General features: G+C 38.2%; 1 long non-coding RNA gene across 1 annotated transcript in view; it reads left to right on the plus strand.

Annotated features, from left to right (window-relative positions):
- The window catches only part of LOC141408229 (uncharacterized), a 284,024-nt gene that overhangs the window by 67,617 nt on the left and 200,975 nt on the right, over window positions 1-15,432 (plus strand). The gene's annotated exons all lie outside the window — the stretch shown is intronic.

A 15,432-nucleotide genomic window follows, 5' to 3' on the forward strand; every position in this document is an offset into this window, starting at 1 on the left:
TCAACAAGTATTTATTAAGCGCCTACTATATGCCAGCTTACACTGTTCTGGAAACCGAGGAAACAGAGAGGAACTTAGCAACTACACTTTAAGGCTGTGTGGAGCTGATAGGCTTTTTCGGGGTGGGGGTGGGAGACGGCAAGTAACCAAGTGAACAAATAAACAAATACAGAGAAATCAAGGAGACAGTTTAAGCTACTAACACGAACTCAAAACCAATAAATCAGCGTGTAGGGGTAAGAGACTGGGTGGCGTTAGGATGAGGAGTCAAGAACCAACTTGCAGGGTTACTATGTAGGGTGGTCAGGTCGGGGGTGGACTTCACAGTTACGCTATCTCTGCTCCACTCTGCCCATACCCGTCTGGCCTGCACTTTGTCTCTAGATATCTGATGAAAGCCTTCTAAGAAGTCTCTTCCTGGGTCATACCCAGGGTGGTTCTCCAACTCAGTGTTGGACTGGATAGGGGGCAGAGAAGTTCTGACCCCTGGATACTGGTCTGGAGAGATCTGGGACAGACTCTCCAAGTGGTATGGTTTTTTCTTAACAGCTTTTTATGGATCCATGACCCTGCCACTTTCTAAGGCCAATGATAGATAGTTTTAACACAAGGTCACATTTGGGTATAAAGAATTCCTAAGCAATTGATAAATGCACTTTAGTCAGCTCTTTGTTCGCCAGGATTCAATTAGCCAGAGATGCTGATTGAGGATCATTTCAGCACATTCTAGAAATCATAACAGGCGTAAGAGGCTCCGGAAGATTTGAGAAGTGCCATTTGAAACATCATCTAGTTCCAAGACAGCCTGCATAACAAAGAACTGTATCCTGTATTGTATGCTTTCACACTGGTACTCAGCGTGGGAGCAACACCACCTTTCAGGGTAAGCAAAGTAGGTGGTTGCCTCTGTGTTGGCACATGAAGATCTCTGTAGGAACAGCTTCCTTCAAATGTACCCTTTCCCAGGTGTACCCAGCCTCGATGTCTCTAAATGCATATTCCCCTGAGAGAATCGATTAAGCACATTTGAATTAACTTGAGCTTCCCAAGAAGAGGTACCTAATCTTTGTCTCTGGTTTCAAAACACTGCCTGGCACATGTAAGTACTCGATACATATCAGCTTATGGATGACTCTCCAAAGGGCTCAGATGGGCTGGTGCAGTCAGAGAGCTGGGTGTGCCTGACACAGAGAAAGTCAGAGAGGAGAAGAGAAAGGTGTGCTGAAAGGGAAGGCTGTAGTAATTGATAATACATCAGAATGTGCCCTGCACAAGGCAACTCACTGATCCAAAACACTGAGCAGCACACACAACCCATTCTCCAACCATATTGAGTAACAGAAAGTCACTTGCAATTTGTTAATTGTACAATTAATACACTTAATTGTACTTTCTCCAGCTTCAGGAGGTCACCCAGAGCACTGGTGTGAGAGGGTTTAATGAGCAAATGCCTGTTTGCCCAATCCATACCCTGTATGATGTTAATTCCATGGGTCACACTGAGTAGGAAGGCAGGTATAAGTGTTGATAGCATACCTCTCATACCAGGGCATGTCAATAGTGATACTTCAGAGACTCTCCTCAGCCCTTACGATCATGTAGGTTTTAGTTAAGCCTCCTTCGGACACCAAGGAGAGAGAGCTGAGTATCGACCCTTGCACCTGCCCTTGTAGCATAAATACACTTATTTTTTGTTACGGAAATGTAACTTCAAGTCTGCTGATTTGGGACCTTGACTCTCTGCTGGTCACCCATCTCTCAGATCCCTGGAGAAACTTGGCTCAGATGCTTGGTAACGGCAAATCTATGCAAGTATCATGAAGTATGTTCAGTTTCTTGGAATAGCTAGTTAATAAGTGAATCTTTAAGGGCTCGTAATATTGTAGAATAGTGATTAAAGTACATGCTCTGAAATCCAATTGCCTTTGTTCAAATCCCAACTCCTTAAGCCTCAGTTTTCTTACCTACACAATTAAGGTAGTAGTTGTGTGGCTGGGCTGCTGAGCCAGTTACTTAAATTAGTGTAAATTTCTTAAGTGACTAGCATATGGTCTTCAATAACTGTTATTATTCCCACACTTGCAGATAACTCAGGACTTAAATAAACTTCCATGTCTTCATATATTTGATTCTCATATGAACCTTTGTGAGAAGGATGGATGGGTATTATCTTGGAGCCAAGGCTGGGGATTTAATGGGCATTCTGGAGACAATGTCGTAACCCAAATCAATGACTATAGAATTTCATGAATAAGAATAACAATAACAATGTAATTCTTATAGTATTAACCCACTATTGTGTGACAATATGTAACTATAACATAATGTGCTACAGTTTGGATAATAGTTTCACATATATTATTTCACTTGAATTTTAATATATTATAAAATGGGGTTGTTCAGCTTATCTATCCCATGTCTCACTGTCTAAAATTGTAGACAGATCATTAAGGGAACTCCCCAAATGGATGGAACAGATGTTTTAGAAACAGTGGTTTCACATTTTGCTAAATGTTCTTAAATCAAGATTATACTAATATATAGAATGCAGAGGCTGCAATCAAGTTTTATCAATGTTTGGATTAGCCAATTCATTTGAGTTGTCACAGTACAAGGCATTCACTCAGGAAGAAATAACCCCACTCAACAGGCATTTATGGAATATCAACTATGGACAGAATCTCACACTATGCTAGGAGGGCACAGAGCTGAGCAAAATGTTTCTGTCTCCAAAAAGCTTAATTTCATATAGAGGAACTGACTTACAAAACATTATTGGTGCTCATGGGTGAGTGGGGTTATACTGCTAGCCAACATGCATAATATATAGTACTATATATGTTTAACTCTACATAACACATATTCTTACATACTTACCTGACCTTCTCGAAAACATACTTACAAGCAGGAACCCTAATGGACAACCCAACAGTAGTACATAACATGTCCCTCCAAAGCTTATGCATTACCCCTGGAATATCAACCGAATCAACCACGTGTCAGTCGTACATAGTACATTAAACCGTTCATCGGACATAGCACATACCTATTAAAAACGTCCTCCCCACCACGGATGACCCCCCTCACTTAGGAATCCCTTGTTCACCATCCTCCGTGAAATCAATATCTCGCACAAGAGTGCTACTCTCCTCGCTCCGGGCCCATAACTCGTGGGGATAGCTATAAAATCTAAAAAGGGGGTGGGAGTAAGATTTTGGAGATGGAGTCTCTATGGATCTATGTTAACATTTTATACTTCACATTTTTATGACTTTTTAAATAAGATTGAAAAAATTGGTCTCAATAACATAGAATTTTCTAGTTTTCTCTTTCTCTTCCCCTCTTTACTTCCCTCCTTTTCTCCCTTCTTCTTTCTTCCTTTCTCCCTCTGTTCTTTTCTTTCCTTCCCTCGCTGCCTCCTCCCTTCCTTCCCTTCTTCCCTCTTTAAAACTTGATACTCTTCTTACTCATACTAAAGCATCAATGACTCTCATAAGATGTAGTAAGCACTGATTACTTGACCTGGTACAGTTCAAAGCTCTATAGAATTAAGAAACCACAACTTCCAATAGCCCTCTTCTGTCATCCTTCTACATGACTGTGTCCATGTCTTATGAGCCAGGAAAGATTCAGAATTTTTTTTTCTTAGCAGTAATAAGCATAAAAGTGAAAACTGTACTGTATTTTCCAAAATACCTAGAGACATAAGACTGTGCAAATTTCGTTATTAGTCTAGGAGTCTGACTGTTGGACTAATAACTAAATTTGCACACTAAATGACTAAATTAGGTCTTGATACCCAGAGATTGTAGGAAGTGGGGCAAATACTCCTTGCATTCATTCCATGGCATTGAGCCATGGATACCAAGCCCAGTGTACCCTGGGTGTCAGCCTGGGCATCATCATGTCCCAATGCTTATCTACATCAAGGTTGTTTAGTGTTGTACCATATACAAAGCACACTCATTATTTCATTTGATTCTCAAATCATTCATTCTAAAATGCACATGGAGCATGTGATATTGCCCCCACCGTACATAAGGGAAAGCTGGGAGAGAATTTAATAGCATGGAAATTAGGAGGGAAATTTTGCCAATTAATGAAAAAGAAAGATACAGAAATAGGAATACAAATGCCCAAGTTAAAATGATTTTCTGATATTATAGGAAGCCTTCCTTTATTTTATGTTATTTTATTATTATTACTATTTTTTATACTTTAAGTTCTGGGACACGTGCAGAATGTGCAGGTTTGTTACATAGGTATACATGTGCCGTGGTGGTTTGCTGCACCCATCAACCTGTCATCTAGGTTTTCTGTGTGATGTTCCTCTCCCCTGTGTCCATGTGTTCTCATTGTTCAACTTCCACTTATGATTGAGAATATGTGGTGTTTGTTTTTCTGTTCCTATGTTAATGTGCTGAGAATGATGGCTTCTGGTTTCATCCGTGTCCCTGCAAATGACATGAACTCATTCTTTTTAGGGGGGCACAGTCTTCCATGGTGTATATGTGCCACATTTTCTTTATCCAGTCTGTCACTGATGGGCATTTGGGTTGGTTCCAAGTCTTTGCTATTGTAAATAGTGCTGCAATAAACATATGTGTGCATGTGTCTTTATAGTAGAACAATTTATAATCCTTCGGGTATACACCCAGCAATGGGATTGCTGAGTCAAATGGTATTTCTGGTTCTAGATCCTTGAGGAATCGCCACACTGTCTTCCACAATGGTTGAACTAATTTACATTCCCACCAACAGTGTAAAACATTCCTATGTCTCCACATTCTCTCCAGCATCTGTTGTTTCCTGACATTTTAATGATCGCCATTCTAACTGGAGTGAGATGGTATCTCATTGTGGTGTTGATTTGCATTTCTCTAATGACCAGTGATGATGAGCTTTTTTTCATATGTTTCTTGGCCACATAAATGTCTTCTTTCGAGAAGTGTCTGTTCATATCCGTCACTCACTTTCTGATGGGGTTGTTTTTATCTTGTAAATTTGTTTAAGTTCCTTGTAGATTCTGGATATTAGCTCTTTGTCACGTGGATAGATTGCAAAAATTTTCTCCCATTCTCTATGTTGCCTGTTCACTCTGATGATAGTTTCTTTTGTTGTGCAGAAACTCTTTAGTTTAATTAGATCCCATTTGTCAATTTTGAGGAAACCTTCCTTTATTAAGGGAAAAGTATATTTGTCTTATTTTTACAATAGAAAGGGAGGTCCACAGAGGCAGGTGACTGCCTTGACAATGTAGTAGTGTAATTGGGGTGGGTAAATTAAAATAATTTTATTTATTGAAAGTATAATGCTTGTCATATTCAGCAATAAGTAAAGTATCAGAATTGTAAACCAAATTGTAGGAAAAATACTTTGCCACAGCACGTCTTGATTTCCTAATACTAAGAAAAAAAATAAACAATTGAATGTACATCCAGTGGTTTTTTGGCTGAATACTGTTTCATAAGATACATTTTTCCTAACCTTACCAAGAGAATATTAAAGAGCTACAAGGAAAATATGGTTTGAAAGGGGTGATATTATTGGGGTCTATTAGTTCTTGAGTTCTTGCCAGAGCTGAACACATTTGACAAAGCTGAGTGCCTCCATGTTTTCTATGGAAAAAGGTATTAAAGCTGGTATGTATTTGTTACTGTGTTGAGAAGACAGATCACTTCTTGGGAGAAAATTACACTTAAAGTAATATGATTTGAATGTGAAACACTGCCAGGCTGTCTATTGTGCCAATACACATGCAGCGTGGCATTCTATCACTATTAGTCCACCGGAATCCTTGGGGCATAGCTCAAACAGAGGTACATGATTGAAAGAAAAGAATGACCATTTTTGACTGGAAATGAGTTTCTGGGTTCTCTATTCTACTTTGGCTTTTATTTGTAGTCTAGCCTAAGGGAGTTAAGGTCCCAGGATCTTTTTCTCCTCCATCTGTAAAAGTTACTCAGAGGCAGATTTTGGCTCCATATGAAGAAGGAAATGATTAGTAAATATGGGATGGGAACATTTTTATTTCTTACATGCATAATTAAACTCTTGTACTTTACTTTTCCAGGCATTTTAATGTTCTCCTCCTCTTTTCCAGTGTGTTGATTACTCCTGACATCTACTATTCTCACGGAAATAGACCTTGATATGTAACAAGGTTCTATCATAATTATTTCTTTTGTTTCTTAAAGAGGGCAACATACAAATAAACCTGTTGTCTAATATTTCATTGAGAATTTTGCATTTACACATATGGGTGAAATTGATCTACCTTTTTTATTTTTGGAATTAATGTTACATTTTGCCAGGAAGATTTTTCTGGCTTCCTTAATTAAATTGGAGAGCTTTCTGCCTCTTTCCATGGCCTGCAGCAATTTAAATAACATTGGGTTTATTCATTCTCCAAAGGTTGGATAGAATCCAGCTGTGGAATCATCTGGTTTTGGTATATTTTTTAGTAGGAGATCTATAGTCACTTTCAAATCCCTTGTATGGTAATTGGTCTATTCAAGATTTTTCACATCTTTTATTTCTTAATAATTTATATTTTACTAATAATATGATCCCATTTTTCTAGATTTTAGAAATGTTTGCCTTAGAATTGCATGTAACATTGAATTATATGTGTTCCCTTCTATTATGGCTTCTTTAAAATTGTATTATAAAGATTTTAAACATGCCTAAAAAGTATTAAAAAAAACACAATGAATACTCATAAATCCCCCAGGTATATTAAACTATTTTAAATTGGAGAAATCATGACTTTTCATCTCGAAATAGCTCAGCATTTATCTCCAAAAGTAAGAATATTCTCCTACATAACTGCAATATTATTTAACACATTGGATTCAACAACCATCCCTTCATATCTTTTGTCATCCAGGCCATCTTTGAATCTCCCCAATTGTCCCCCAAATGACTTTTTCACAGCTGATTTGATCAATCTCAAATTTAATCTTTTTTTTTTTTTGAGACGGAGTCTGGCTCTGTCACCCAGGCTGGAGTGCAGTGGCGCGATCTCGGCTCACTGCAAGCTCCGCCTCCCGGGTTCACGCCATTCTCCTGCCTCAGCCTCCCGAGTAGCTGGGACTACAGGCGCCCGCCACCTTGCCCGGCTAGTTTTTTTGTATTTTTTAGTAGAGACGGGGTTTCACCGTGTTAGCCAGGATGGTCTCGATCTCCTGACCTCGTGATCCACCCGTCTCGGCCTCCCAAACTGCTGGGATTACAGGCTTGAGCCACCGCGCCCGGCTTCAAATTTAATCTTGAAGACACATTGCTTTGGTTGTCATGTCTCTTAAGACTTTAATTTGAAACCATTCTCCTCCCCTTTTTGATAATGACTTTGACTTTTTGAAGAGACCAAGCTGGTTATTCCAAGTTTTGTTATCTTTTGCTAACATTTAATTTGTTCCTTTTTTTTTTTTTTTTTTTTTTTTTTTTTAGAGTCTCACTCTGTTGCCCAGGCTGGAGTGCAGTGGCTCAATCTCGGCTCACTGCAACCTCTGCCTCCCAGGTTCAAGTGATTCTCCTGCCTCAGCCTCCTGAGTAGCTGAGATTACAGGCACACACCACCACGCCCGGTTAATTTTTGTGTTTTTAGTAGAGACACGGTTTCACCACATTGGCCGCGCTTGTCTCAAACTCCTGACCTAGTGATCCGCCCGCCTCGGCCTTTCAAAGTGCTAGGATTACAGGCGTGAGCCACCACACCAAGCCTAATTTGTTGCTTTTTATCTGAAGGCTTTTAAAATACATACTTTAAAAAAATTATTTTTTTAAAAAAATTGCACATAACAATTATACAGTGCACTGTGATCAGATCAGGGTGATTAGCATATTCATTGTCTCAAACATTTGCCATTTCTTTGTGTTGAGAATAATCAATATTCTCTTTCTAGCTATTTGAAACTGTATAGTAGCATTGTTGTTAACTATAGTCATTCTACAATGTTATGAAACACTAGAACTTATTCCTTTTATCTAGCTGTAATTTTCTATTCTTTAACAAATCACTCCCTTTCTCTCCTTCTCCCTACCCTTCCTAGACTCTAGTATTTTTTGTTCTAATGAGATCACCTTTTTTAAGCTACCACATATGAGTGAGAACATGCAGTGTTTACCTTTCTGTTCCTGGATTATTTCAGTAACATAATATCTTCTAGTTCCATCCATGTTGCCTTGAATGACAGGATTTTATTCTTTGTATGGCTGAATGGTATTCCATGGTGTATATATAGCACTTTTTCTTTATCCATTAATCTGTTGTCAGACACCTGGGTTGATTCCATATCTTGGCTATTGTGAACAGTGTTGCAATAAACATGGGGATGCAAATGCTTTTCATGTAATGATTTCCTTTCCTTTGGATAAATGCCTAGTAGTAGGATTGCTGGATCATACGGTCGTTCTATTTGTAGTTTTTGAGGAGGTTTCATACTGTTCTTCACAGTGGCTTCATTACATTCTTATCAACAGTGTATGAGAGTTCACTTTTCTCCACATCCTTGCCAGCATTTGTTATTTTTTTGTCTTTTTGATAATAGCCATACTAACTGGAGTGAGATGATACCTCATTGTGATTTTGATTTGCATTTCTCTGATAATTAGTGATGTTAAGTATTTTTTCATATTTTTTTGGCCATATGTATGTCTTCTTTTGAGAAATGTCTGTTCAGATAATTTGCCTGTGTTTTAAATCAGATTATTTGTTTTTTATTGTAGAAATGTTTGAATTCCTTGTATATTCTGGATTTAGCCCTCTGTTGGGTGACTAGTTTGAGAACATTTTCTCCCAATCTGTAGGTTGTCTTTTCACTCTGTTGATTGTTTCCTTTGCTGTGCAGAAAGTTTTTAGTTTTTAAAATCCTTCCTTAATTAGTGCCTAATCGCTTTTCTCATTCTTAATCTTGAATATTTTTACTTCCTCCTTTTTTCCCTAATTGGGGTCTCAAGAGGGATTATCTACTGTAGTAGTCTCTTCAAGGAACTTGTAGTGGTTTTATTAGTTTGACTTTGTACTGTATATTTTTTTCATTATAAGCTATTTTCTTAACCAAGAGAGGAATATCAGATGCTATAGAAGAAAATATAGTAATATTTAAATACATAAAAACTTAAATCTTCATTATGGCAAAATTAATAAAAAGCCAATATATAAATGACATAATTGAGTCCATGTTTGTAATACAAATAAACAAGAAAGGCAAATATCTCTATTATATAAAGATCTCTTACCAATGGACAAGAAAAATATCAAAAATGAACAAATTCCTAAAAAAGAAAGTCTAATACAAAAAGCCAAATTAAAAGAAAACAGAAAATCTCAAACTCAAATTCTTTGCCCATTTTAAATTGTATTGTCAGTCTTTTTCTTACTGGTTTTTAAAATTTAATTTGCATATTTTGGAGACAAGTATTTCGTGAAATATATATGTATATATGATTTGTTGTTTTAATATTGCACGTTGCTCACTAATTAGAAGTCATAGCATCATTTTGCTGTTTTCCTTATATATTCAGAGAATGTTATACCAAATGTATACTTATCAAATGCGATTGTCTTTCAAAAGAGACAGACGATGCATTTTTCCTAATAGTCTCAGAAAGAAATACATTAACACTTCCGAAGTTTTAGATTAATGCTGTAAAGTTTATAAGGCTTCTGAAGTTTTTCAAAGCATTGATTTCATATCCTGATCAAGTGAGCTAAAGACAGTTGGAGAAAACATATTTTGGGTTTGTTTATGTACATGTATAATTGATTTAAAGAAACTATTTTTTTTTTCCAGGAAATGTTTCTTTTAAAAAATAGCTCTCAGTTGTCACAGCTCCCTTCCAGTCATGTGGTTTTTGTGTATACTTGTATTTGCACTAACCCATTTCCTGTGCATGCACTCTGCTTGCCTTTGCTCTTGCTGTGGTAGAAAGAAATGAAATAGAAATATCACAGCATTGCCCGGAGCTCAGTTTTTGGAAGGGTAAGGCAGAGGAAGGAAAGCAGTGCAAACTGTGCAGCATTTCTGAAGCCCAAGGCAAAAATGGCAGATTGACTGGTCTTGGGGATGTCTATTCAAATAAAAGCCAGTGGGCTTTTGTTCTTCCCCACGTGATCATTAGAATTTATTAATACGACTAGATTAGGGTTTTTTGTAGCTTTATCTTTTAGCAGTTTCTCATGTGTAGGCTTGAAAATGAGTTTCTGTTCTGAGCTAATCATGAATATTGTCCCCTTTCTCGTTATTTGTTGATTTGCTAGAGGGACAAAAAGAAGTAAAATAGCTATTTTTATCGAAATCTTAAAAGCAATGGGAGAGTCATTATGATGCACCTAGTCTAAAAATTCATAATAAAGTCAAAGTACTTTTTGTAGTTTTAAAAAGGTGCTATTAGTGTCATCACGTGCACAAAGCTCCAAGCTGACATTAACAAGGGGCCTCCCTAACACTACCACACAGCCTGTTTGCTGTTACAGCTAGACTGGAGTTACTTAAAAGCACCTGAGTATGAGTCCCAAGTCTCAATAAAATATTTGAGACCATCCTGGCCAACATGATGAAACCTCGTTTCTACTAAAAATACAAAAATTAGTCGGGTAGTGGCACACACCTGTAGTTCCAACTCCTCAGGGGACTGAGGCAGGAGAATCACTTGAATTTAGGGGGCGGAGGTTGAAGTGAGCCAAGATCATGCCATTGTACTCCAGCCTGGGTTACTGAGCAAGAGTCTGTCTCAGGAAAAAAAAAAAAAAAGAATATATATATATATATATATATACACACACACACACACACACACACGTATATGTATTCCATAAAGACATCAGGTTGGCACTACCTTTTTCTGCTTTTGTTTGCTTCTCTCTCTATGTGTGTGTGTGTGTGTGTGTGTGTGCGTGTGTGTGTATACATATTTTTTAATTGAAACGGAGTTTCACTCTTGTCACTCAGGCTGGAGTGCAATGGGACGATCTTGGCTCACTGCAACCTCTGCCTTTTGGGTTCAAGCTATTCTCCTGCCTCAGCCTCCTAGTAGCTGGGATTACAGGCACCTGCTACCACACCTGCTAATTTTTGTATTTTTCATAGAGATGAGGTTTCACCATATTGGCCAGGCTGGTCTCGAACTCCTGACCTCAGGTAATCCACCCTCCTCAGCCTCCCAAAGTGTTGGGATTATAGGCATGAGCCACCGTACCTGGCCTTTGTTTCAATATTTATCCAGCCAGTGTTGATCAGTTGGATGACATTTACTTGTGAAGGCCAAACCTAGTAGTTAGTGTGTGAATCTACTTAGTTGGCTTTAATTCAGTTGTTGGATGTATATTCTTTTGTTGGATTCACATTTTGGGCTGGGTTAGAGTGCCTGATGTATTATGCTAAGTCTGATGGTGAAAACTGCTGGGGCTATGTTTGCCTATGAGTGAATCAAGACATTTCAGAGATTGTCAAAGCTGGAAGCGGGCCTGGCCTCGTGGCTCATGCCTGTACTCCCAGCACTTTCTCCCACTTTGAAGTGGGGGAAATCACCTGAGGTCAGGAGTTTGAGATCAGCCTGGCCAATATGGTGAAACCCCATTTATCTCTACTAAAAATACAAAAAAATTAGCTGGGTATGGTGACAGCCGCCTCTAATCCCAGCTACTTGGGAAGCTGATGCAAGAGAATCACTTGAACCGAGGATGCAGAGGTTGCAATGAGCCGAGATGGCACCACTGCACTCCACTCCAGCCTGGCCCACAGAGTGAGACTCTGTCTCAAAAAAAAAAAAAAAAAAAAAAAAAAAAAAAAGCTGGAAGTGGCAGAGAAATTAGGCCATTTTGTTGTTGTTGCTTTGCTTTGTTTTCATTGTTCAGTTTTATGGAAAAAGAAGTTAAAAACTCGAAAGCTAAGTGCCATATCTTAGATCAACTAGTTAGTGACAAAGCTGTTTTGCAGCAAAGGTAGAAATGCTACCAAGATGTACTAGTTTAGGGCTTAACCCAAGACCATGAAGCCAGAAACATGAAGGGGAGGAAAGTTAAAGGCTAATAGCAGTGTTCTAGAAATATAGCACAGAACTGCTAGAATCATCGTCCTACCTACAAGGTCATGAATGGGACCAGGGGAGACACCAATATCTGATATTCCCTTTTCTCTCATTTTTTTCCCTTGCACTTCTCATATTTCAAGATTCAGACCTGAAACCATCTCCCTTAGGAGGTCTTTTCTCCTAGATCCATTCACATGCAAGTATAGTCCTAGCAGTTTTTTACCAGGAGACTCAGCAGTGTACATCTGTTAGATGCTCTCCTACATAATCAGATACTGTCTGTGTATTCTAGTTTTTTGTCCACTTGTCCTCTCCTCCATTAATAATAACTGCTATTAATCATTGAATACCTACCATGTGCTAGACATTTTACCAGAAACTTTATAAAAGATGAGTTGAGTTCTTGAAGAACCCTCCGAATTAGCTATGAGTATTTCTTTTTTTACAGGTGAGGAAACTGAGGTTTAGACTAAGTGGTTTGACCAAGATCATATCTAGTAGCAGGAGAACCAAGATGAGAAATTGTATTTGTCAGGCTCCAAATCTCAAGTCATTTCTATGTGTTGTACTGAATAAATTTAGGCTCTGATGACAGTGATAATGGATACTAGGTTTCTCTCATCATCCATCCCACTGCCCTTCTGACCTAGGGGAGTGAGGTTGGAAAGCTAAAACCCTACATTTCTCAAGCTCTTCTGAATCTAGGATTCTGGGTATGGTATCAGGTCTACCAAATAGAAGCACTTGTGTGAGATTTGGAAGGCACACTGAAATGCTAGCCACCCTGCAGCTGGGAGGCAAGGCAGGAAGGGATGTGAATGTTTAGAGGCAGTTTTGAAGGCCAAACTCGAAAATTCAGTGTGCAGTCACCAGCTATCAGGTTTAAGAGGCAGTTGAGGCAGTGACTATGGTAGCAGCCACACACACTTCCTGACATCTGAAACACAGTTATTATGAGGTGGACTCAGTACTCCAGTAGGGGCCCCTAAGCAGGGGTTCATGTTGCCATTTCAATGATTTTATAAAAATACATTCTTGTATTAAATTGCTTGGCTTCAAATACCTAATGCTATATTACTATTTCAGATAACTATCAGTACATAACAAACCGCTCCAAAACTCTGTGAACCAAAACAAAGGTGATTCTGGGTTTGGTTGGAATCAGCTGGGCAGTTCTGACTCCCATGGTTTTCTGGGAACACTCATGTGACTACATTCAGCTAGGAGCTCTTTGAGGCTGGAACACCTAAGTCACTCTCACATGTCTGCAGAAGTGCCTTGGTACATTTCCTGATGGCCTCTCTTTCCACTCGGCCTTTTGTCACTCAGTAGTTTGATCTGAGATTCCTTAGATGGTAGCTGGTTTTCAAGAGAGTGAAGCTTCCATGCCTCTGAAGGTCTAGATCTAGAAGTAATTCACTACATTCTCTTGGTCAAAGCAAGTCGTGAGGCAAGCGCAGACCAAGACTCCATCTCCTGGTAGGAGGAGTGACATGTATGTACCATAGTTACCACATGGGGCCAGGTGTGAATCTAGGGAAGCAGGACCAGCGACTGGATACCCAAGTTAGACACAAGTTAATCTGCTTCTAAGCAGGATAAATACAGTGAAAAATAGAAAAATCTGAGGTCAACATGAACAAGAGAATGGATTTAGGTAGGAGGTAGTCTGTTCAAAGCTCTCATTTTCCCATTGTAATTCTGCACAGTGCATTTTATCATCTGCTTATGCAGCAAAATTTGTTTAGTATGTAGTATTTGAATTAACCCATTCTAGGTACTAGTATAAATAAGTTCTACCTTCAAGGAGATAAATAATGGAGTATGATAAAATCCACAAACACATAGAGTGACTCACTAGCTCTGCTAGGCAGTCAGGAAAGCAGTCTAGGCAAGGTCACCCTTAAAGAAGGACTTCTTTCACTTAGTGAAATACATTCAAGCTTCTTTTATGTCTGTTTAGGCTTGATAGCTCATTTCTTTTTAGAGCCAAATACCAAATATCATTGCATTGTGTAGATGTACCACAGCTTAATTTATATATTTACCTACATTCACCGAAGACATTTTGGTTCCTTTTAAGTTTTGGCAGTTGAGAATAAACCTGCTATTATACACATCTGCATGCAGGATTTTGTTCGGATTTAAGTTTTCAATTTATTTGGTAAATAACAATTGAAAGTAGTTTGACAATTTCTTACAAAATTGAATATACTCTTACCATTCATCCAGCAATACATCCAGTAAATATCAAGGAGCACGATTGCTGGATGTATGGTAAAATATGTTTAGTTTTGTAAGACATTACCAAACTGTCTTCCAAAGTGGCTGAACCATGTTACATTCCCACCAGCAATAAATGAGAATTCCTGTTACTTCACATTCTTCCAGTATTTGCTGTTGTTCTTGTTACGTATTTTGCCCATTTTAAAATCAAGTTGTTCATTTACTTATGGTTGATCTTTATGAGTTATTCGTATATTTTGGATAACAGACCTCAGATAGGCCTTCTGCAAATTTTTCCCCTAGAATGTCACTTGTCTTTTCATTCTCATTTTCTTGACAGTGTCTTTCAGGAGAAGAATTTTTTTTTTTTAAATTTTAAAATGTTGCTAGGGTTTGAATGTGTTCCCCAGGGTCCATGTGTTGGAAAATCAATCCCAAGTGAGAGATGGAATTTTCAAGAGGTGATTAATACCATTATTGTGGGAGTGGGTTAGTAATCTTGAGAGTGGGCTAATGACAAAAGAATGAGGTAGGCCTCTTCTCTCTTGTGCATGCTCTCTTGCCCTTCTACCTTCCTCTACGGGACAGTGCAGCAAGAAAGCCTTTGCCAGATACAGGCCCTTCTACCTTGGACTTCCCAGCCTCCAGAACTGTAAGAAATAAATCTCTGTTCTTTATAAATTACTCAGTTTCAGGTATTCTGTTATAGCAGCACGTATTGAACTGCAAAAGAAGTTCAACTTATCAATTGCTTCTTTCATGAATTGTATCTTTGGTGTTTTATCTAAAAAGTTATCATCAAGTACAAAGTCATCTATATTTTCTCTGATATTATCTTCTAGAAGTTTTATAGTTTGCACTTGGCAATTAGGTATGACCCATTTTGATTTAATTTTTGTGAAAGGTATAACACCTGTGTTTAGACTTTTATTTTGGTTTGCATGTGGATATTCAGCTGTTTCAGCACCATTTCTTTAAAAGGCTATCTTTTTTCCATTGGATTGCCTTTTTTGGAGTTTTCATTAGGGTTTACATGAATCTATAGATTAAATTGAGAACAACTGACATCTTTACAATATTGACTCTTCCAATCCATGAATGTAAAATATATCTTTACTTATTTAATTATCTGAGTTATTTAATCAGGATTTGGTCGCTTTTCTTGTACAA

The sequence above is a fragment of the Macaca fascicularis genome, chromosome 12 (genome assembly GCF_037993035.2).
Source record: "Macaca fascicularis isolate 582-1 chromosome 12, T2T-MFA8v1.1".
Taxonomy (NCBI): Eukaryota; Metazoa; Chordata; class Mammalia; order Primates; family Cercopithecidae; genus Macaca; species Macaca fascicularis.